Consider the following 21,936-nt stretch of genomic DNA (forward strand, 5'->3'; position numbering starts at 1 on the left):
AATGATAAATATTTAAAGAAAACCATTAACATTTACAGACTTTTCTTGTCCTTATTCCTTATATAATATAGTATAACAACTATTTACACACAACATTTACATTGTATTAGATATTATAAGTAAACTAGAGATGATTTAAAGTATAAGGAAAGATGTATAAGGTTATAAGCAAATACTGCATCATTTTACTATAAAGGACTTAAATATCCATTGGAGATCCTGGAACCAATCTCAAACCAATAACTGAGGGATAGCTGCATAGGCCAATCAGCTCATGAAGTTATCATTTGTCTCTAAATCAGAGAAGATTTTTGCTCAAATATGATGCCGTCATTCCACGTTAAAAGCAAACTGGCTAGCACGTAGACTGTCTTGCTAATAATTTGTATCAGCCTTTAGTGCTATAAATTAGCACTGGCTTTTCTTTTTTTTTTTTTTAAGATGATGATGAAGTATTTCATACATAGAATGCTTAAATTTTGTCTTCTACGCCTGGCCTATTTCCAAACTCATTGGCAAATGATGTATTTTATTTAGAAATGTCCTAGAAACTTTAAATTATTTGACAAATACTCTTTCAGCATGCTGATTTATTTTTCAGCCACAGTAATGACCAGATGTTACTCAACTGATCAGATCCTTGCATTCTTTTTTTTATTTTTTTTATTTTAAGAGAGATTTTTGCCATAGGGTGTGTGTGCTCACTGGAGAGACAGAGAGAAGAAAAGTGAGAAATCATTCCCTGAGGCAATAGTCACACTGCAATCCCTTTTCCTCATCTCCTCTTGGAGTTTTTGGGCAGACACGCACCTGTACCTGGTGTGAATTTTAAGCTGTTGAGTCTGGGACTCAAACCATGGTTGACTACATGGGAGTCAGCAACACCATCTATTGGGCCCCCATGCATTCATTTATTTTTATTTTATTGCTATAACTTCTAATTATCATAATATATATTACGGGGTATTCATGTGGCTCTTCAAAATATGTAGACATTGTATAGTGATCAAACCAGAGCAATAGATATATTTGCCATCTCAAACGTTGACCACTATTTTGTGTTGCTAACATTTGAAATCCACTCTTCTGCTTTGAAGTATACATTGCACTGTCTCTAGCCATCATTCCTGTACTCTAGAAACTATTTCCACTTATCTACAGGCACTCTTTTCAGATTCCCGCATTCCAATCAAATTAGAATGCGGAAATTCTATTTAGATCAAGGTTTCTCACCCTCAGCACTCTGATCTCTTGAGTTAAATAATCCTCTCTTGTGTCTTATACATTGTAAAATGTTGACCAGCATTCCCTCACTGGTTTCCAGTGGGGCTATCCCTTCTTTCACTTCCCATCCACTGTGACAATCAATAAGTGTTTCCAGATATTGCCAAATATTTCCTGTGAGACAAAAATCACCCGGTTGAGAACTGATTTAGATCAAAGTAGTCAGCCTGCAGCATGAATTTATTTCACTTTTGTTTTATTTTTATTATTTATAATCTTAGTAATACCCTCAGGTTGAACCTAGAGCAATCCAATTAATTGCACAATGATCCACTGTCATTGGACTTGAAAAAATCAACTCCAGGTCATTCTGCTTGACCATGTGATTTAAATATGACCGTAGTTAGAGGAGTGGCATTATGATTGCTCAGAGTAAAACATCCCAGCGATTTCTTTTGGTTTACCCATACCTACTTAACCTATGTCGATGGCAAAATTGAAGTTACTAATCTGTTAACCATATTGGTACCTATAAATACATTGTGCCCTGAGTTTTAATCTTACATCTTTTTAATATTTAGAAACTAGCCTAAATGTGAAGTTCATAATTCTTCGAATCATCTTGCCTTTGATTTTAGCATATAAACATGGCTGTCTGAGCCAGTTAGCTCAGAGGGGTTTTACAAGATGGTAATGAGGCCAATGTTGCAGTTTCAATTAGCTTCACAGAAGAAAAAAACCCAGCTTCACAGCAGCACACTGAACTGCTAACCCCATCTACCACACTCAGCCAATGGCCAAAGAAAGATGAGAACAGAGAATGTTGTCAACTCAGCACTCCCAGGACCATTTAGCCAGGACAAGCAAAGGTCATATCTCTTTGATGATGATGGGCCATCCGTGTTATATTCCTACACCAAATCACTGCAGAAACACAGAGTGAGGAGTACCCTCTAAATCAGAGTGCCTTTATAGCCAGGGTAGATGCTGGAAGCAATGCCCTTTTAATTCTATTAAAAAATAAAATAAAATAAAATAAAAAAGATAGCTGCAAGTGTATGATATAGTTAAACAATTGTTATATTTATTTTTGAATTTGTAATATTAACCATATTTTTGAAGTAAGTACATTTTATCCACTCAGGAAATAATTTTCTAATAGTTCATTTACTTAGAGCATACATTGGCCTTCTACTATCCGTATGCATAGTGGCTCAATCATGGAATTTTGATTAAAATGGGAAGACATTTTATGTATTGAAATAGAGATTGAATTTTACTTGTGTCGAATATTTGTTTTGTTTTGCCAAAGTGATATGAATAGGTATTGCTGGGACCTGTGTCCCTACTATTAATTTATGTGTTATAAAATATAGCTACCATGGAAACATGGCCTCTTGCATCTGCCCTTTCTTCCAAATATTGTGTTCAATTACACTTTTGAATATCTGCACGGTTCCTAGTGGACCACCTCTGTTGAATATAATGTATGTCCATGAAACTGGGCCAATTTGGTTTATAGCCTCAGTTTCCTCATTGGCATGTCTGTTTCTTTCCATTTTCCTTTGTTTTTCAAATTCTGATCATACTCATCCAATTCTAAAAAATAATAATACAAATCTTCATGGGAAGCAATATAGTAAGGCAGTTAAAAATATTGGCTCTCTGGGACCAGCAGATGGCATAACGGTTACCTCACTGGACTTCCATGTAGTTGAATGTGGTTTGAGTCTTAATAATTTGTATTTTTATGTTTTACTCCCAAGGATAATATGTTTGTATTTTTGTAAGAAATATAATTGCCGGTAGGGAGTTTCTGGAATTTAACATTATTTACATAATGATTTTCCCTCCTCATGCTGCCTAAATTTTTCTTCTGATGTATCTAGAAAATCTATAGAAATTTTACCAACAAGATTGGTGGTTCTATATGGGTGATGAACAGACTCTCAGGCTTAGACTCTTCCATTTAATACCTGTCCATCATCAAAATGCAATAAACTTCAGTAACCTATGAAGAAAATAGCTTTTAAAAATTGGTATTTACTTCACCTCACCAGGTTTGCTGACCACATTCAGTCCCGTGTAAGCAATAATGGACAAGCTTTGTCCACTATTCAAAGATTGAGCTATGAGTGCAAGAATCTCCACAGATGCTTCCATGGATGTTTTTCTTAATAAATGAATTCAGGAGATATGGAACCTTGGTTTTTGGTTTTGTTAAAAATTGATATCTAGGGACGAGCAGGTGGGATAATGGTTACATCGTTGCACTCCCACATAGTTGACCATAGTTCAAGTCCTGGATCCAGTGGCTTAAACTCACTCTGCGCATGTGTGTGTGCATGCATAAAATCTCGAGAAGCAAATTAAGAAGAGATTATGGTGTGGCCATCCCCACTGGGAGGGGATTTTTTCACTTTCTGTCTGTCTCTGTCTTTCTGGCAAATGCACATGCCCTGTAGCAAAAATCTCTCTTAGAAATTTTTTTAAAAAAGATTATTTATTTTTGCAGCTGCTTTGGCACTGCATTATTTCTCATAAAAAGATTATCTATAGTTGCAGCTGCTTTGGCACTGCATTATTTCTCACTATCTCTCTACTACCATTAGCATTGGGTTCAGAATCTCTTGTTTCAAAACACCTGGTGTTCTCCTCTTCCTAAGAATTCTTACTTTTTTTTTCATCTGTAATAATTTGAACTGTGTTGTAAAGTCATTGAAAATGTGTCATGATTGGATGACAGCTCCTGAAGACACATTTCAGTTGATAGAATGGTCTTTGCCATCATTACAGCTGATGTCCACAAATACACATCTCTAATTTTTAATACTGTTATATTTCTTAACACAACTTATCGCAGAAAATGTGTCGAGAAGAGAGAAGCTCAAACTCAAACACACACTTGGGTTTCTGTCAGCAAAAAAAAAACATCCAAATGGGATTTTCTGAGCCTTTTTATAAGTCAGACACTGTACAAAAGGTTTTCGTGGGTTAATCCATTTATTTTTTAGCATGATCTTATATCATACACTTATAATTTTCATGGTATAGCTAAGGAAAAGGGGGAGAGAGGAGTCAGTCAGTGGAGCAGGATAACACAGCTAACACTAACTCATGATCAAGCCAGAAGTATCAACAGAATTAGAGCCATATGAATCCAGAGCCTGTATTTTTTTTTTTTAGAGATTTTTGCTGTAGGGCGTGTGCACTCGGCCAGAGAAACAGAGAGACAGAAAGTGAGAAATTACTCCCTGAGGGGAGATGCCCATGCCACAATCCTTTCTCCTCCATTCTCCTATCAGGCTCTTGGACATGCACACACACATGCCCAGCTTGAATTTGAAGCCACCAGGTTCAAGACTCGAACCACGTTCAACTATATGGAAGTCCAGCGAGGTAACCGTTATGCCATCTGCTGGTCCCAGAGAACCAGTATTTTTAACTGCCTTACTATATTGCTTCCCATGAAGATTTGTATTATTATTTTTTACTCCCAAAGATAATATGTTTGTATTTCTGTAAGACACTTGATTAAAAACCAGTAAAAGTGATACTCAAATACCGTTAGTATCACCGAAACGTGGATTCCTATGGAAGATAGCCCGTCTGTGCTCCTCTAACTTAGAGCTGGCACTTGATCTGTAGTTTTCATGAATCTAAAATCTGTAGCCAGAGACCTGTTCACATTTTGAGTCATCGTATTTTTACTCCCCATGACATTTCAGGTACTTAAAACGTGTTCAGTGCTGTTTTAAAGAATGCAATTTACACCACTTCCTCTAGAAGACTATAAATAGAAAATGATAGAAAGTGTCACACCATAATTACATTGAGAGTTTTAGTCACCTCATAAACCACAAGAATGAAATACTCCCCCAAAATTGTTTTCAAGTGCCACTATCAAAATCCCATTTGCCGATGCCATTTTTGCAGCATTGATGGAAGTAATCCAGTTAGGCTGACATTTTTATAGAGGATAGTTTAATGTTCAAATAAGCCCTGTATCATTTCGCCATCGTTTTTTGTTTTTTTTTTTAATGGAAAAGTTTTTTTTGTTTTTTTTCTCAGTAATGATTTGAACTGTGCAATGAAGTCAATGAAAATGTGTGGTGGTTGGGACGATGGCTCCAGCAGGCACGTTTCAACTGATGGAAAGGCCTTTGCCATCGCTACGACTGATGTTTACAAATACACGTCCCTTGTCATTGTTAATACTGCTATATTCCTTAATGTATCTAATCACAGAAAATGTGTCAAAAAAGAAAAAGAAGCTCAGTCTCAAACATATGCTTGGGTTTCTGTTAGCAGGAAACAAATGTCCAAATGGGATTGCATACGAGCTCACACACATGCTCACGCACGCACTCACGTATGGATTCAAGCGCGAACCTGGTGACACAGTGGCACTGAGAGCCAAATACTAAGCATATGTTGAAATTCTGTGTGATCACAACAGCAGAATGGCACAATATTGTTTCATTCAGTCTGATACAGGAAGAGAAGCCAAATGACAGCAAATCATACAACAAATGTCATTCCCTTCTCAGAAGTGTTAGATCTGAATAATTGAGTGAAAAATAAGACCAAATCACTTGAATGGGACTTTCTTGTCACGAGTAAATTGGCGGATACATTTCTGCTCACCTATAAGGGAAAATAGGCCTCTACACCTTTAGTGGCTGACACATTTTAGATAAATGTGCTGATATTTGACCATGTCTGTCCTACACATCAAAATACATCTATCGTTCATCAGTAATACTCAGCAAATTTGTAGAGTTCATTCTAACAGAGTAATACTTACTGTATTCATTTTTCTTTTCCAGATTTCTATCTTCCCTCTTTAACAAATTATTTATTTAATTTTATTTATTCATTCATTTATTTTAATTTGACCAGAAAGACACACACACACAGAGGGAAAGTGACAAAGCAAGCCACCAGGTTCAGGACTTGACTATGGTCAGCCATGTGGGAGTATACAGTGCCGTCACCACCATACCACCTGCTGGTCCCTCTATCAGTACTTTTTAATAAGATATCTTAGACATTAGAAACAATAGTCCTAGACACTCTGATATACCAGTAGTGTAAAATCTGATGTGCTGGAAGCCACACAGATGACTATGGGTTCAGATCCCAAGTTGATCTGAAGCACACCAGGGATGAGCACCCAAGATCCTGACTTACTGGAGGACTGGGATTAAAGAATTGTGGCATGATAAGACCCTGTTAAGGGTGTCTATCTGTCTGTCAATCTCTCTCTTTCTCCCCCTTTTTCTCCCCTTCTTTCTCGCAGTTCTTGCTCTCTTTCTCATACAATAAACAGGAAAAAAAAAGAAATTACCACTGGATGAAATGACCTATAGAAGAATAGCATAGACATGCCATTGGAATTACTGAATCTAGCAGTTCTCAGCTACCCAAGAAGAGTCCAGACCCGCATGAAAGAGTTGACAGAGCAGAGAGCTTTATTGTATGTGATTCATTTCTAATGTTCCAACTACTGAAATTAGCTAATTATTTCATTCTTTCAGCAGTTAAATGTATTTGATATTATCCTTCTAAAAATGCCCTAGTAAATTAATAGCTCTTTTTTTACTTTTCTTTTCTTCTTTATTTTGTCTTTGAGAGAATTTTGCTGTAGGGCACATGCACGCGCAAGAAAGACAGAGAGAGACAGAGAGACAGAAAGCGATAACTCACCCCCCAGGGGTGATGGCCACGCTGCAATCCCTTCTCCTCCATTCTCCTCTCAGGATCTTGGGCACACACGCACACGTGCCTGGCATGAGTTTAAGTCACCAGGTCCAGGACTCGAACCGCTGTTGACTACACGGAAGTCCAGTGACATAGCCGTTACGCCACCTGCTGGTCCCCAGCACATTAAATTATAAACAGTGAAGTGCAGTTTTAGCTGGAGGGTCTGGTATTGCATGCATGTTTCTTAGAGACAGGCATGGGAATGCACCTTGCATGAAAACACGTGTTTCACAGCAGAAGATTTGTGAGCTGTAGATCTTGGCACCTCCCACTGACTTTCCCAGGAGCAGCAGAGATTGCTCGGTTCGTAAGCAGAAAGTTGACGGTAGCATGGAGTCAGCAAAGGATCGTAGTCTTAAGGGACATTTCTTCAGGGCGTGGGGAGGCCTGGGATCATGTCCATGCTAACACTGCAGGACACATTTTTCATAACTGAATGCTTATAGCTCTTGGACTCTATTTCCTTCTTGCAGACACTGCCCCACATCCACGCCTAAGTTTGTTTTCCCTGAGCTCAGTTTATTTAAAGTGGCCATGCTCCAGGAACTGGTCTTTTCTTTCTTTGGATGTGTTAATATTGTGGATTAACCTCCGAAGTTGATCTCAGTCCAGTGGCTATTACCACAGACCTAAGAGAAGTGTTGACTTAATTAGTTCCATGGTTGCATGAGAACCATATTCCTTTATCTACAACGTGTTATTTGGGGGGATGGCACCTCAATGTTGCCCCTATTTATCAAGAAATGAAAGTCTAGATCTGATCATAATTATCACCATCTTTAACTACATAATTTGGATATCTGTCTATATTACCTATTTTTTAAAGAATTATTTTATTTAACTGTATTTATTTATTTATTTATTTTTAATTTGATCAGAGAGAAAGAGAGAGAGAGTGCAAGCCACCGGGTCTGGGACTTGAACCATGGTCAGCTATGTGGGAGTTGAGCACCCTTAACCACCATGCCACCTGTCAGCCCCATCTGTCTATATTATTTAGTGGGATAAATTTATGCATGTCTAATTCTATCTTAATTGTATGTACTCACTTTTAAAATGTTAAGTTTGTATAAATCTACAATCCTAATAGCTGTAATTATTCTAGGGATAGATAAAAGGTGTGATCATTTCGATTTCTTTTGCTTTTATAGTATAAGTCAATCCTAACAAAGATGACACCAAAACCCTATAAATCAGCTTTAGAGGCTGAAAAATCCCATGTAAAATGCCAGCAAATTTAACCTAACAAATATTAAAAACAATAATAAATCATGACCAAAAGAACTGGTTCTTAAAAACACAAGAATATCTACTATTACAGAATGTATTATTGCAGTATAATTCATCTTATCAGTACAGAAATTTTCTATCATCACAATAGATGCCAAAAAAGTATTTGATTTAATACACATTGCTAATAAAATCTCTTAACGAAATAGACATAGGCACTTAATTACTTAAAATGATGATTATTGATTTGAATTAAAGAGTCAATATTTTTTATAAGATTCTACATGTATTGCAATATGAGAGACAAGAAAAGGAATATAAAATTAATGATTGCTTTTCTTAAAAGTCTGGCAAGAGACTAGCAGATGGTGTGCATTAATGGTTATGTTGCTAGATTCCCTCATAGTCAACATGGTTAGAGTCCTGGACCTGGCAGTTTAAAACTCATGCCAGGAGCATGTGTGTATGTGTGTGTGTCCAAAATCCCGAGAGGAGAATGAATTGTGGTGTGACCATTCCCCCAGGGGATTATTTCTCTCTTTCTGTGTCTGGCTCTCCAGTGAGCACACGTACCCTATGGCAAACATCTCTTTTTAAAAAATCAGGCAAATATAATGATGTGGAAAAATAATTAGGTAAACCGATCATTAAAGAGAAGTCATACAAATCCCCGTTTATCTCTATTGAAATTTTTTTTGAGAGGTTTTTTTCGCTATAGGCACGTGCGCTCGCAGGACAGACAGAGACATAGAAACAGAAAGTGAGAAATCACCCCCCCCCAGGGGGGCATGGTCACGCCGCAATCCCTTCTCCTCCATTCTCCTCTCGGGATCTTGAGCACGCACGCACATGCACCCGGTGTGAGTTTTAAGCCACCGGGTCCAGGACGCGAACTGCGGTTGACTATGTGGGAGTCCAGCGACATAGCCATTATGCTAACTGCTGGTTCCTCTATTGAAATTTTAAGAATATCAACAGGAAAAAAAGCTAATGAAGCTTTCACAAGTTAAATGTGAGATCTACTTCCAAAAAAAAGTGTATTTATTAGTCATAATCAATGATAAAAATAAACAGAAAACCTACATATAATATTTTTAAAGAATTATCTATTTAGTTTTATTTATCATCATTATTGCTTTTTTTTTTAATTTGACAAGAGCAAAACAAAAGAGAGAAAGTGAGAAAGCAAGCCGCCAGGTCTGGAACGCCAACTGAAGTTGGCCATGGGGTTGTCCAGCGCTTTTAACCACCACACCACCTGCCAGCCCCCCTATATATAATATTAACAAGCCTAAAAATAGAAGGTACTTGGGGGCGGGGGGCAAGGATCTCTTTTCTTACTGCAACAGTGGTGCAAAAGCAGACTAGGAGCTGCGTCTGTGGGAATCATGGCAGGACAGGCACTTAAGAAGTTTCTTCCACTCCTTCGACTGAGTATTGCTTGAAAGGAGTGTTGCCTAAATAGTAACCAAAGGAGACATTATGCTTCCAGAAAAGCCTCAAGGAAAAGTATTGCAAGCAACAGTACTACCTGTTGGCTTAGGCTCTATGGAAAAGGGTGGAAAGACTCAACAAGTTAGCATGAAAGTCGGAGATAATATTCTTCCCCCAGAGTATGGAGTCACCAAAGTAGTTCTAGATGATAAGGATTATTTCTTAGAGATGGTGACATTCTTGGAAAGTATGTCCACTGTGCCCATTCCACTGAAGTTGTGCAATCTTTCATCGTGTAAATCATTTCCATTTCTCTCTTTAATAATAAACTAATAATACCTAAAATAATTATTTAAAAAAATAGGAATAAGCAGAAATAAATGTATAAGACCTTGAAAAATATATAAAACAATTTGGGAGAAAATGAGATTTAATAGAGAAACTCTCTGTACAACAGGAAACATCCATTTTTTTAGAAACAAACTTTCTCCAACAATGTCAGGGATTACAACCATTTTATTGAATGCACAATCTATGAGAGATCCTTTCAGTAATGTGACAAACGAATTTATAAATTCACATGGAAGAAAATAAAAAGTACAGATGGTCCATTCCTTTTCAGAGAATCTATACTCCCAAAAGTTTAAGAATATTTATATTAAAAGAAAAGATGTAATCCATTGGCTACATAAAATGTCAAACTTTATACAATGAGAAAAGTTCTTTAAAAGGTTAAAAGAGTACAAGTGTGATAGGAAAACATTCACAAGACAAAATTTGTTTATAAAGCAGTTTTACAAATTTATGCAAGAGATAAAAGATTCCCATAGAATCCTGGAGACCAAGAGTGAGCAAATTTTTCTGCAAATACCCAATAGTACACACTAACTCGGCTAGCACCACAATCTGTTACAGCTATTTAGCCCTCCCCTTAGAGCTTACAAGCAGCCATAGGTTAGTAATCACCAGACAGACATGGCTAAGTTCCAATAAAATTTTATTTACAAAATTGTAAGTAGGCCACGTGTGACCCACAGACCAGAGTGTGCCAACTTCTACAATCGCCCTCCTATGACTCATTCACTGGAGTAATCCAGATACATCTCTAGGCAAACATGGCATATACAAGATGCTCAACAAATATATGTTGAATTAACTAGTAAATAAATGAATAAAAAGAGCACAACCCGCAAGAAAATTTAAATCACCAGGATCAACCTGTTACTCAAACACATAGTGAGAGAGAGGCAAATTAAAATCATGACATAACTTTATCTTACTCTCAGATTTACAAAGTAGGTTTTGTTTCTTTTCTTTAATGGTCATTCTGATGTTTGGTAAGGGCATAGACTCATACATATCCTTACATGCTGCTGATTGGCTTTTTTATTCTTTTACTTCTAGCTATAAACATAACAATGAGGAAACAATATAAAAAGACCTGTCTATCCCTTGCATCAGCAGTTCTCAAGTTATTTGGTCACTCCTAAAAATAATTAGGAACTCCAAAGAAATTTTCATAGTATTTCTATTATTTTGCACAGTAAGAATTAAATTAGGAACCTTAAAATATTGGTCAAGGGGCCAGCAGCTGACATGGAGATCAAGACAGATGAATACCGCGTGGCTGGCTGAGTGGTTCCAGTTCTTGACTAAGCCTGAAAAACACGCCAGGCAGGTGCCCCAAATCCCAAGAGAATGGAAGAGAGGGAATTAGGACATGGCCATTCCCCCAGAGGGAGATTTCTCACTTCCCTCCCCTTTCTGAGTGTCTCTGTCTCTCTCTCCTTCTCTCTCTCTCATTTCATTTCAGCAAGCACACATACCCTATAGTAAACAAACAAACAAAAAGTCAGTTTATTTAAGATATCAGTAATAATACTCTACATGTTACCATAAATCATCTATTTATGACAGTCACTACATTTTCCAAAACAAAAAAGTAGTGAGAAGAATGGCATCGTTTTATATTTTTGCATTTCTTTAAAAATGTCAAGCCTGATAGAAAGGAAGTGGATTTCGATCAGCTTCTGCCTGTAATCTATTATGGTATGCTTTTTTCTTGAAGTATGTGAAGAAAATCAGTCTTTAAATAGTTACGTAGTTGCCAAGGGAAGCATATTGCATTAACCTTTTCCGATAACTCAAAGTCCAGCTTTGATACTACCCCAAAGCTCAACAAGTTGTCGTTTCTTAAATAATTGCAATGTAGAATCTTAAACTGGTTGACTGAGTTTTTGTCTTCTATTACATTAAAACCCATTTATCTTGCACTTTTAATGGATCGTTTGCCCAGGGATGATTTTGTAATATCATGCATTGATTGGAAAACCTTGGTTCATTGAGTTACACAGGTCTTCCAGATGCAGACACAGTTCATTATGCAATATTCAAGACCTATTTGTTCCATCCAGTGAGCTAAGAAAATCCTTTAACTTTGGGGAATCTGTCAACCTCACAGTGAGGTATGTAAGTTTTCCAAAATTTTCATTTTCATTTGAAAGTTCCAATTTTATCATTGGCAACAAATACTATCCACTGTTTCTGTTAAAGCGACACACTCTTCATTTACTTTGAGGGAAAAAGTCAGCCTAACACCCAAGTCTTAATAACTATAGTTTGTTTCTCTGTGGTTCTTTCAAGAAAAACAAAATTATGTTCTTGGAAGAAAGCCCGTAGTTAACTCGCAATTCAATCACACAAGTGTTTTTCCTCAAGACAACCACGATCCTTCAGTCTCCAACAGCAGTGCTATATGTGTGTTCACCATTTTGTCACTCAGAATATTTTTAACAACAACAACAACAACGACAAAAAAAAAGGCTCCAGGGTTGAGCTTTAATTAAAATAATGTTTACTGCTTCATCAAGGACATTCTTAAGTGAGTATTGTTCTGTTTTGCTTTGTTTTACTGTCAGTGTGTGGTAAGAATATAATTACTACTCACAGGTGGTGCCACTGCCTTGACTCAGGCCACAAATGTACACATTATTTTTACCAACAGTGCATATGTTAACACGGTGGAAAAAATGATGTCTTGGTATTATTATGAACATTACTTTGACCTCACAGACATCCTACAGACGTCTTGGAGCCCCCGGGAGGTCTTTAGACACATTTTGGGAAACATACCCTACATTTGACAAATGTTAACATATCACTTGCTTCAAAATTATAAATAAAATAAACATTGAAGATCCCATGACTCTTCCCAAGTTTCCTTTTCTAGAGGTTAATCACCGTATCCCTCCTTTCTCCCTACATAAACAACCATGACAGCATATTTTTGTTTCATGTTTTATTAAAAATTTTATTTAAGTGTTTCCATTCTCTCTTATGGTTTTACTAATATTTTTTTCATTCAACATTTTGCAATTTTTTTTTTCAGAGAATTTTGCCATAGGGCTAGTGTGCTCACAGGTGAGAGAGAGACAGAGACAAAGACAATGAGAGGGAAAGTGAGAAATCATCCCCCCCCAAAGGCCACTCTATAATCCCTCTCTTCCATTCTCATCCTGGCATCTTGGGCATGCACATACATTCACCTGGCATGATTTTCAACCTACCGGGTGCAAGACTTGAACTGTGGTCAGCCATGTTAGGGTACAGTGACATAACCACTACACCATCTGCTCCCCTCTCTTTCTGAGAAATCTGCATTGATATATATAAACCTAGTTTATATATTTTAATGGCTATATGATATTCTCTTCATTCCCAGGTTAATGGCTATGAAAACAGTTTTCAACTTTTTATTACCGTGAATATTTTCTGAAGCAGCTCACTCTAGGTTGTCAGTTTTCCTATTTATACTGCCTAGTAATCTCCAACATGGCTTCACCAGTTGGCAACCTGCTATGGTTCTAACCTGGTACTCCCTTTCTGGGAGTAACATACTTCCAAAGAAGGCACAATGTTCCATCCAGCAATTCCAGTCCTAAGAATTTACCTTTAAGGTCATTTAGCCATAAACCCTGTGTGCAAAGAAAATATTTTTGTCCAATCTTGGTGTTCTATATTATTTGTAAAACCGAAAATCTGGATAGGAGCATCTAGATGTTTCATGATATATGATTGGTTAAATGAATTGCAGTGCCTCTTAATGAACTAGTTAATAGTCATTACATTCTGATTTTATTTATGCATGTTATGTTGTGCTATCCGATTTATCAAAATGGATATTAGGGATACTGAGCATTTTTATTTTCTTCTGTGTGTATGTGTTTTCATTTTCTATTTCTGTTCATGAGGAACATGTTAATAGAAAAAAACGAAGGAGAAAGAGGAGGAGGAAAAGGAGAGGGAGGAGAGTAGGGGGAAGAGAAAGAGAAAGAGGAGAAAGGGAAGGATGGGGAGAAAACGGAGGAAGGGTTGGAGGTGATATTTTGAAAGGTCCTCCCAAACTAAGTTACCAGATCAGGCCAAAAAGGTAGAAGAGCAGGTTCCAAATTCGACAGTGCACAGGTATCCGTCAAGAGCTTGCTGCAACCCCAGAGGATTTCATATGGTGGGACTGGGGCTCAGCGTGCTCCGAAGGACAGCAACCTCACACGTTAAGAAATACCGAATTAGAAGCCACAGCTAACTTGACCCAACATGCCTGCCTTGGGGAAAATGAGCCTTGTACTTTTCAATATTCAATGAGCAAAAGAGACCAACAGTGACTAGGGGAAAGTTCTGGTGGGGCCCCTCCCTGCGGCAGCCTCAGGTTGAGGGCGGGAGCCTTCATAACCACCTCCTGAGGCAGGAAGGCTCTCTCCCCTGAAAACCTGCCCCAGACTTTACTTTACTTCCCTTGGCTCAGCCTGCCTCAGACTTTGTTTTCTCCTTGGCATTGGCAGCCTGCCCTGAGCAGAAAGGTAAAGTCTGCAGGGGGTGGCTGGGGCTGTTCGTCTTCAGTTGTCTCCCATCCCTCCTTCCACCTCTTTCTCTAGCACCTGGGACATATGGTTTGTCAACAGACCATCTGAAACCGGAGCATCTGAATCTTTGGATGAGCTTTTTAAAACAAATATTGCTGGCTTCCTACCCTAGAGCTTCTGGGTCTGTAGGTCTGACGTGGTGCCCAGGAATTTGCATTTGTAATAGACTCCCAGGACTGCTGGTCCCTGAACCACACTGACATAGCGCAAATCGAACTCACTGGAAAGAGTTAGCCTAGCTTGCAAGAGAGCTGAGGAAGTGAATGCTATTCACTAGAATTTAGAAATATGATAAGCGCACGAAGCTCACGACTATGTCTTCTCTAGGAGGTTAGCCGGAGTTCTGGTTAGATGTGGAAGCCGTGGTAGTAACGACATCACTACCATTCTCACTGCTACCAATAGTGGTAATAGCGACTGTGATCATAGTGAGGTTAGGGAAATAACGACATAAATAACTAACGGCCATTTTTCCTCTCCCGATTGGATGGAACGCTTGAACATGGTCTTGCCAGAACAGAAACAAAATTTTGGAGGCATAAATGTCCTTAAATCATGAATTTCAAAAAACGCCTTTTTTCAGTGGATGTGTAGCATTTTCAGTAAAAGAAGGTCTTCAGAAACATAGCAGACCTTCTGATCCAGAAAAGGTTGTTTCTTTTCCTCCTGCAAGGCATTATTTATCTTTAGCTAATAGCTTCAGCCAAGCCATTTTTACAGCCTCCCGTGTTATCAAAAGTGTTTTTATTGCTCTGTCTAACTACTCCCTTTCTCAACCTACTGCATTAATCTTGCCTTTAGAAGCCAAGTGTAAACTAAGTCTAGATAAAAGGGGATGTGCTTTTAAAAGCCAGTTTGTGTTTTTCCTTTTTGTGTTAAATTATGAATACAGTAATTGGCGCTTAATGAGATGTAAGTGCTATAGCCGAGACCCTTTAGGTTATTCATGTCTCTGCGCCATTTTCATGCAGCCCTGGTTTTCCAAACACCAGACCTATAATTATGCCAAAATGTATCGAGCCAGAAAATAGTTTGTTTTTCCTTATTGCTACCTATGACTATAGCCGGAGACCCTTTAGGGTCATGTCTCTGCGCCATTTTCATGCAGCCCTGGTTTTCCAAACACCAGACCTATAATTATGCCAAAATGTATCGAGCCAGAAAATAGTTTGTTTTTCCTTATTGCTACCTATGAAGCATAAAGTTGTGGGAAGTGTCAGACTTGCAAAACTAATTTTAACACCCCACCCCCCACCCCAGTGAACATTTTAAGGAGCAACTCAGTAAGGTGAAATGGAAGGAACGTGAGTGGTGGATTTCAGAGTTCAGAGAGACATCTAGAAAGCATGCGATCTAGCCATTTGGCTCAGTATCAATTCCCTTTTGCAGATGAATTAGTCAAGGCTTACAAGAACAAAACATATGCAGACCTTGGATTCTAACTGGAAGTTTTGTGCTGCCCTAAATCACTCTGCCTTCTTCGAAGGGAGTGGCATCTGCATTTTCCTTCCCTGTGTGGTATCTTTTTTGTTGCATCATGCTATGCCAACCTACCTCGAATTCTTGCACCGTCTATGTATTTTTCATCAGCTTTGAATGTTTCATTTCTATCTCATTCATACAGTCTCCTTCAATGACCGTGTCCTTCCAGCACATATTTTGATACCCTCCGTTTACACGCCTACCTGAAATTGGAAGATAGATGCTGCATGTTTGTTTTTTTTACTTAAAACATAAAGTCCAGGCCTCATGTTCTTGTTGAAAATGTCAGTCTTTGTTTCCACTCAAGTGTTAATCTTTCTAAAAATGTCCCTCACATTGAAGGACATCCAAAAGCCAGTAACTTATTAGAACCTTGGGTTCAGATTACAAATGTGTTTGGCCAGCTCAGTGTTGAAGTTCAAATTATCTTGGAATTATTTTAAATATTTGCACGGGAACACTGATTAGTTTACTAACGTGTTCCCTCATAACCACCCACTAATAACCACCTTGGCCTACCATGGTTAACTCCTAGGGCTCCAGCGAGCTCGCAGCAGGGTTTGAAGCTGTCCTAGGCTGTCTCTGATCAAGAGTTTGCAAGCGTTGATTCAGAAAAGGGATTTGAAAACCGATTTGTGAAACTCCAATTTATTCTTCGAGCAGAAGAGTTGAAAAGGAAGTTATGAGGACTTAACATCCTCCTCAGTTTCCCATCGCCCCCCCGTATGACAGTTACTATTTCCTAATTGTTTCCATCTAAACTAGAGACAGCTTAGTGCAGGGAGCAGAATGCTGGTATGAGAGCCAGAACACTTGGGATGGAGTTCTGGCTGTGTTATTCAACTCGTGACCTTAGACAAGTCATTTGATTTTTCTGGGTGTCAGTTTCTATAAATAAGAAAGTGACACAAGGCCATTCCTAAACTGTTTTCCAGCCGGAAGTTCTGAACATGCATGCATTGTCCTAAGAGAGGCTGAACTAGCTAGAAGACAACAGATGAATGTGGGTTACCCAGAACCGTGCCTACTGTATTTCTAACCCTTGGACAGGGCCATCTTACTGTGCCATCAGTCATGCAGGGCCCCAAGCTCAGCCGGGCTCTGTGCTTGGTTTAATGCTTTGCTGTCACCCTCTCTCAAGTCTCGGTCCTTTCTGAACATGGGCTCTGTATTTTCATTTTGCTGTGGGTTGGGCAGATTGTATAGCCAGTCCTGCCTCTTGACGATACATTTCTTGCCAGTATATCTACTAGATGAAAAACTCAAATGGATCATTTTTTCTACCATTGTGTCTTTCAGGTAGACCAAGGAGAGTATAATATTGACAGGATTCTATGTGTAGGTTTTGGGAGTCATTTTCAGTGTCCGTTTGATTGCATATCTATGCTCCTTTACTCCAGTTCAATCCATTATTTAAAAAAATACGAGGTAAGGGGGCCAGCAGGTGGCATGGTAGTTAAGCCATTGGATTTCCATGTGGTCAACCATGGTTTGATTCCCAGACTTGGCGGTTTGAGGCTCACACTGGGTGCATGTGTGTGCACCCAGAATCTGAAGAGGAGAATGGAGGAGAAAGGACTGTGGTGTGGCCATCCCCCCTTGGGGGTGATTTCTTGCTTTCTGTCTCTCTGTCGCTTCAGCAAGTACATGCACCCTAATAGCAAAAATCTCTCGAAAAAAAAAATAATAATAAAAGCTAATTACTGGCAGTTACCAGCTATTTTCAGTCTCTTTTTTAAACATCTCTTTATTGCTTCCTAAGCAGCTCTATTATAATCTAGAAGATCCTTCTGGCTTAGAACCATCACTTTGTTTTGTATTTTTACTTTTCTGGAAAAGCCACAATTGCAACAGCTTGACGATTAGAGAGGAAGAGTCTTTGGTCTGATGCCACAGGTAGAGGGATTTCTCTTAGTCTCAGCAGGCGTATGTCTGACTGGATAAGCTCCTTTTCTCCTTTGAGAATAGAATGGTCACCCAGCACTGTGCGATGTAAATTCTGCATAAACAGGAACTTTATAAAGGCACTAAACTGTGCATTCCTGCACTAAACTGTGCGTTCCTGCAGGGCCAGCTCGACTGTGTGTGTTGACACTGACACACTGCTCTTTGTATGCAAGGAACATATGCTTTCTTGGCTTGGACAATATTACGTGCTGAGGGATGGAAGAGTGAGACAGGAAATCATTTCTGTGTACCTGTCGTTGGCTGACGGAGCTTTATGAGTCTCATGTCAGAAGCTTAGAGCGAATCTCTAAGCATTTATATGGCCAAGTTCCATGTCACATCAATGATAATAAATTGCTTTGAAGGGACACTTCAAGTTGCCTATTTTGAGCTTGAACTTTCTTTTGTAGCCTCCACCCCCAGGTTCTTAATCTTCCCAAATGCCGGGGTTCGGCCCTCAGTTCATAAAATTCTATTCCCCTTACTTCAACGTGTATTGTAGCTGACTTTTCATTATATTAAGAACATCAAAGTGTTTTTAAATACTTAACTAGTCTTTTTTTCTTCATAAAACTGAATTTAAGTGACAACTTCTGTGTTGAGCTCTAATTCAACTCTATTTCCCTGGCTCCTAACTTCTAAATTGAGAAGCATGTTGTTTTTAAACTGGTGTTCTGACTTATAATTGTGCTTAAGAATAGTAAAGATATTTGGTATTTATAATCATTTTCTATGTTTCTATATGGAAATGTATACATGTGGGAATATTCACTTTGCAAGCTATGTGACATATGATTGAATGTATAAAAGAAACTGAAAAAATATATGTGTGTGTGTGTGTGTATGTGTCTATATATATATATCTATATCTATTTCTCTCTGTATCTCTGATGAGTGCATGCACCCTATCGCAAAAATCTCTCTACATATAAATAAATATATGAAGTGTACAATTCAATGGTTTTGAGTGTATTAATAGAGTTGTGCCATGATCATCACAATTGATTTTACATTTCCATTGCCCTCCAAAAAAAGTCCCCCTAGTGGTCACCCCCACTTTCCCAACTCACCCTCAGGTCTAGGTAACTATGCATTTACTTTATGTCTCTATAGATTCACCTGTTCTAGACATTTCCTATAAATAGAATCATGTAATTCCACATTTTGTTTACCTACTCATCAGCTGGTGGATTTGGAGTTGTTCTCCCTTTTGGCTATTACGGATAATGCTATAATGCTACAGCAAATATTTTATAGTTTTTTTTGGACATATACTGTCATCTCTCTTAGGTATACTAGGTGTATAATTGCTGGGTCCTGTGGTAACTTAATGTTTAACTTTTTAGCAACTGCCAATCTGTCTTCCAAAGCAACTGCCTCATTTACTTTCCCATCAGTAGTATATAAGGGTTCCAATTTCTGCACTTCCTTTTCAACACTTATTTTATCTATCTTCTGGATGACAGCAATTCTAGTGGGTATGATGTAGCATCTCTTCTTGTTTTTGTTTGTTTTGTTTTTGTTTTGTTTTGTTTTTGCATTTCCCTCATGGTTAATGAGTTTGAACATCTTTGTATGTGCTTATTTGTGTATCATCTTCAGAGAAATGCCTATTCCAATCTTTTGTCCATTGGGTTACTTGACTTATCATGAGTTGTATGCATTCTTTATTTATTTTAGATACAACTTTCTTATAAGATATATGATGTGCAAATGTAGTCTTCCATATTTTGGGTTGTCATTTCACTTTCTCTCAGATTTCCACAGAAGCATTAACATTTTTTATTTTAATAAAGTCAAATTACGTTTATTTTCTTTAATGCTTATGCTTTTGGTATAATGTGTAAAGACTGCATAACTCAAGGTCATGAAAATTTTCTTCTAATTGTAGTTTTAGCATTTATTTTTAGGTCTATAATCTATTTTGAGTTAATAAAGTATAGTGTAAGGAAGGATTATAAATTCATTTTTTGCATATGGATATCTTAGAGTGAGTTTTTTTAAGCCTTCTCACCAATGATTAGTGAATATCTCACTTAAATACAGCTGTGTGATAAACTTCATAGGACATGGAAGATGGGGCATCCATGCCAAGGTTGAATTGATGGAAATTTTCAACTTCTTTTTGTTTTTTTTCCCATGGATCCCATATACTGGTTGAAAGTCTAAACACACACATGGAACAACCAAAGAACACAACTACACAGCTTCTGGCTAAACTGAGGTTTCTGTACCAGGAGGGCACTTAGGAATTAAGCAAAGCGTGATACCAAGCATTAAAGGCTCCCAGGGGAGCTGAGTTCTCTCTTTTTAAAAAATTAATTAATTAATTAATTTTTATTACATTTTTTAGACATTCAGTCACCTTATTTAGCTTACAAAGTGAATATTTCAGTATGTGAACATTTCTCCCTAGTCCAGTTGATAAAACTATAAAAATATCTGCAACAGATAATACCACATTTCTTTGTCCCATTAATGCTGAGTTCTCTTTACTGCACTGATTCCCACAAAGATCTTGAAACTACTGTATGTAGCCTATAAGTCAGGAAATGACTTGCTGAATGCTGTGGTACTATTTGAAGATGTTTTCTTGCTGTGTACTCTTACCTATTTGAGTGAGAATAAAGCCCTTCCTGAAAATTTTAAGTCAGAAAATTATTAATACTTTTGGGAAGGTAATGAAAGTGTGGCTTCTCTGGCACAACATAAGAAAAGAGTAGATAAACCATTCCTCAAAAATGTCCTTGAGTGAAATATAGTCCAGAATAGAGGGGTATTTCATTCTTATGCCAAGTTCTCTGCTCCTGTGGGGTGGCAAGTACAATTGGGAACAGTTCCTACTATTGAGCAGGAAAAACCCACATAAGTCAGGACATCAGACAGAGAACCCAAGTTCAGGAGCAGGCTAAGCTCCTTTCCTCTTTTTAGCTCTCAAGTGCTAATGCTCATGCAGGCAGGTTTGTCTTTAGCAAACAACCTCTGTGCTTCTCTAGAAAGAGAACTTGCAAGTACTTTTCTGCATGTTGAACTTCAGGAGGGCACAGGCACATATGCATTAAGAACCAGAAGGGAATTTCTATCACGTCTCATAAATTTCCCAGGCAAGTACTCTTTTTATCTCAAGAAGGCGGCAAGGAAAATAGGCACAGAATTTCACAGATGTGAATTTATATCCTGGCTCTACCAAAGAAGCTGGGTTCTTTTTAGTAAATTATTGAACTTTTGGAGCTTCATCATTGTATTCTGTGTTATGGGAATATATATAAAAGATCATGGTTGGATTAATTGAGATGATTAATACAAAATCCCTGACTCAGGTTGGGAGTTCAATATGGCTTATTTCTCTGTCCATTTCAATACCAACTATTTTTTGCATAGATAAACACATCATGGCTTCCCTGGTGACTTAATATATGGTAAACTCCGAGTTTCAAACTATTTTTTTTTTCATCTTGAATTAAAACAATTAAAAGGGTCATTAGCAAACATGGTGGTTGGATGCATTTGATTCATCTCTTACATCCTTCTGTTCTTTTATGGGTCTTTAATCATTCATTTCTTGGAAGGCTGTAAGACCCCTCTTCATGGAGTTTTCCTGCCACCTAGAAAAAACATTACTACTGTCCCTGACTTTGAGGATCCATCTAGCAAAGTGCCCGGCTGTTTGAAACAGCAGGTATTTATTTTCTTTGGTCTGAATATGCAAAGATGAAATGTAGCTGCCTGTTTTCAGAAACATGTTCTTGGTCTATGTCATTTGCTTAAGTTAAGCAGTGGAATGTATTATATGACCTTGGTGGTGCACTGACCTCTTCCCGATGCCCCTGGGACTTATTTATGTAGATAGGAAGATATTTATGGGCCACAAAGCTGAACCTCAGCCCAAATAGCCCTGAAATACTCGTTTGAGAGGTTAATTGTTCAGCAG

The 21,936-nt window shown here is 38.0% G+C and overlaps 1 protein-coding gene and 1 pseudogene across 1 annotated transcript in view; both read left to right on the plus strand.

Annotated features, from left to right (window-relative positions):
- LOC102496584 (thyroid hormone receptor beta) overlaps positions 1–21,936 on the plus strand; it is a 367,776-nt gene that overhangs the window by 44,487 nt on the left and 301,353 nt on the right. The gene's annotated exons all lie outside the window — the stretch shown is intronic.
- On the plus strand, positions 9,609–9,953 carry LOC102500604 (10 kDa heat shock protein, mitochondrial pseudogene; annotated as a pseudogene).

Source organism: Tupaia chinensis, unplaced genomic scaffold (assembly GCF_000334495.1).
Source record: "Tupaia chinensis unplaced genomic scaffold, TupChi_1.0 Scaffold148626_1, whole genome shotgun sequence".
Lineage (NCBI taxonomy): Eukaryota > Metazoa > Chordata > Mammalia > Scandentia > Tupaiidae > Tupaia > Tupaia belangeri.